This window comes from Andrena cerasifolii, chromosome 4 (assembly GCF_050908995.1).
Source record: "Andrena cerasifolii isolate SP2316 chromosome 4, iyAndCera1_principal, whole genome shotgun sequence".
Taxonomy (NCBI): Eukaryota; Metazoa; Arthropoda; class Insecta; order Hymenoptera; family Andrenidae; genus Andrena; species Andrena cerasifolii.
Window position 1 is genome coordinate 3,042,173 of NC_135121.1, and position 3,509 is coordinate 3,045,681.

Genomic DNA, 3,509 nt, shown 5'->3' on the forward strand with positions numbered 1-3,509 from the left:
TGGGCAGATCGACTAACTAGGGCAGGTCTTAGGTAGGGATCGCCCATCCTCGTCGATGGTCACCCTCGTGAGTACGGTCCGTCCGCAAGCTGGCCCGGGCTTATAAAAAGCGGACGCGTACCCGAGAAACGGGGTAGAATCCTGGCGGGTTAATGCGTACCATGAGGAGACAGCCACCCAAAGCCATTCCCCCCTCCTTTGGGAGGAGGCCCGTCTTCTTGGGCCGTGCAAGGTAGATGGTGTGGTCCTCCGGACCAGGTGGCAAGTCGTCCCTCCTTGCTCGGCCCCGGCCGTTGAAGAGAGGCTCTTGGACCCTGTTACGGAAATTCTGCAGTCTAACGCCATCTCCCAAGGACCGTAGCTAATTAGGCACATGGCAACGGCCTGCTTGCTCATGTGGAGCGTCGATCAGTGCCCCTTCCCTCGATACGCGATCGATGGAAGGGGACGGTTCTTCCCTCCAGGAAATCGATCGCGATTTCCTGGAACCGAATTCTTGTTCGCGATACGGATACGAGTATACGCGCCCTCTGTTTACGCTACGCTTCTCTTGCTTCGCGCCTTGCTTTTCGCTAAAGATTATCCATCTGCTGGATACTCTTGCTTTCGCGCTTGCCTGCGTGCTATAGCTTTTTGATAAAATAACTGTGCCTTATAAGTGCTTGATTTTAGATTTACATTTTAGATTTACCCAGCACGTCGAAACGTGCGCGAAAATCTAGTTTTCCCAAACATGTTTAAAATTTTGATAATAAAACGCGCTTTTCCACTCTATTTTTTATCACGCGACACAGTGGAATAGGCCTACAGGGGATACCTCTGACAAAAAAAAACGCATCGATAATAGTACCCCATGGGTGATGTGGGAACCTATTGATACGGGTGTTGCCCCAATCCGCCACGCGCGGTTCATACGGCATGGGCCTGAGGCGCTCGAGGCTTCTAGGCCGCCGTGGGGGCCAAGACGCGCGGCGGGAGAAAGGAGGCGTCGCCTCTGAAACTCGGCCGAAAAGATCACTTAATTCTCAAGCCTGACTTAACAGAATCGACACTACTCATTTGGGGCCCCAAAAATTGTTTTCTTTTATATCACCAAAAATTAAAACTTTTCTGCACGAAAAATACATATAATCATAGACACGTGTTTGCACACAGATGAGAAGTAGACGTCATGATATTTTTACCTCTTTTAGGTGCTCATATTAGTAGTCTACAGGTAACATAAAAATACATACTCCCATATCTTTTGAATTCTGACTTCTTTCCTTATTTCTTGGGATTCTGTACCACTGTGGCAATGGGTCGCAGTGCGACTGGTCGCTAGACTCCCACGGGAGCAGTCTAGCGACCGGTGGTAGCAGTGCCCAGCCTGCGACTAGGTATAATGGGAAACAGACCCTCATCGCATTGTGTTGTATCTCGAGTAGCCTAGGCTGGTACTCAAACAGACTCGCGTCAGGCTCCTACGTCTGGCGTAAAGCCGACGATCGCAGTCGCTTGTAGGAGAACAGATACATGCTTTCCCATTGCACCAGTATACTGCGACCAGTCGCTGCGACCAATCGCGGGTAGGAGATCCCGCCTTAAAGTCTCCAACGCGATAAAGGACGATCGCGCATTCCCGGCGCGCACGTCTGGAGTGCAGGTCCGAACTTGTCCTTTACACGTTCCGATGTGATTGACGTGCCACGCGCTATGCGCCATATCGTGCCTTATAGGTATAGCAGTGAAAATATAATCCAAAGTCAGTTTGGAACAATTTGTCGCAATTTACAGAAGTTTCCCCTGCCTGTGGAATCTAAAATCATGGCGATCTCTGTCTTCACGCCATCTCTTGACCCATATTCTTGTTTCATGTTGTTGCTCTTCCGCTTTAAAATAAGCATGCAATAAAATACAAGCGATCGCGCGAGTTCTTCGCTTTTTTATCAAAGACATTTTACTTGCACGATGTCAGCGATGCAATTGGCGTAGCGTGGCGCGTTTCACTGAACTGTCCGCACGGCGGCCATGCCACGCTTCACGCGAAATCATGCAAACTTGGAACGGACGCTCCAAACCTGCGGATATGGCGTGCGCGTTTAGAGTGTGGCGCTTGGAACATCATGCTCCAGGAGCGCCTTCCAGCGCGGCACGTCGGTGCGACGCGCCAAGCCTGAAGGTTTGGAGCGGCCGCGGCTGTGTAAAGCCGGCTATTATTTAAGAACGCTCTAGCATATGATTGGATCAATGTAAATAGTTTAACTATAACTATTGACAAAAAAACCAACAGAGAAGACACTTACCTGAATGATCGAAATAACGAAATCAGCTTGCCCACGGTATACGAATCGTCGTATTTCTCAGCGTGACTCCGTGAAACAAAAGCAAACATTTTGGAAACTTTTGTGCAAGGCGGGAGAAGGCGTGTTACTTTCATGACGCCGTTACGTTTGTTCCCGCTCTCCCCTACTTAAAAGGTTGAACATTCGAAAAATAATATAAAAAAAATCGATTTTTACACCGGAATCTCCCCTTTATTATTTTCGCTGTTACCGGTTCTGCAATTAACTTTACCCCCAAATTGTTCCTCAAAATATTCCAACCATTCTTCGTTACTTATTTTCTTGCTAATTGCTGTTCTCTTCTTTTTTCTTTCGTTTACTATTTCACAGAATTTCTTCTCTGTTCTATCCTGTTGTAGTTCCTCTAATAATATGATTCTTGCTGCTATTTTCTTATTTTCTAGTAGTAATCTGTACTTTTTCTTTTCTTCTATGTATTCTTGTCTTGCTATATTACCTACTCTCCACTCTTTTAGTGATAGTCAATGTATTAAGTGCAGTTATTAATTCGCATAATTATTTCTCAAAATATTGATGAAATAAAGCAACTGTTCCTGTGATAGTTGCTTGGCATGGTTTTGGCTTGCTTTGGAAGAGAAAGTAAAAGACCCTCACGAGAAATAAAACATTGAACATGAAATAAAACAACAACCACAACAGATATCGACTTCAAGTATTTCTTACATTAAACAGGACAGGAGGGCTAATCGTTTAATGTGCAATAAATTATTCTGGCGGAGCTCTTACAAGGACACACGCGGCCGCCTCATTTTTTTTTTTATATGGAATGGCGTATTATTTTTCTTTATTCGGATAGTTCTTATCCACTTAATAACATTTAGTTGAAACATGTTTTTTATTCTGCATAGTTAAAGCTTTATAATGGAGAATACTATTCGCTGATGCGGTTCTGTGGGGTTAATGCAATAATATATTTTTACAGCTATTAAGTAAGGAATGGTATAACAATAAAACGTGCACAACGAAAATGCACTTAAAATTTTTTTGGTAGAAATCATCATGGCACGATTTGAATGATATCTGAACGAAAACCAGGACAGAATCAACAAAAGTTACTTGTACAATGTAAATAATTTTATTTTATATTTCGCATAAGTATGGGAAAATAAAATTAAGAAAATATAAGTGATTCTTAGAAGTCAGTAAATAGGATTTAATAACCAA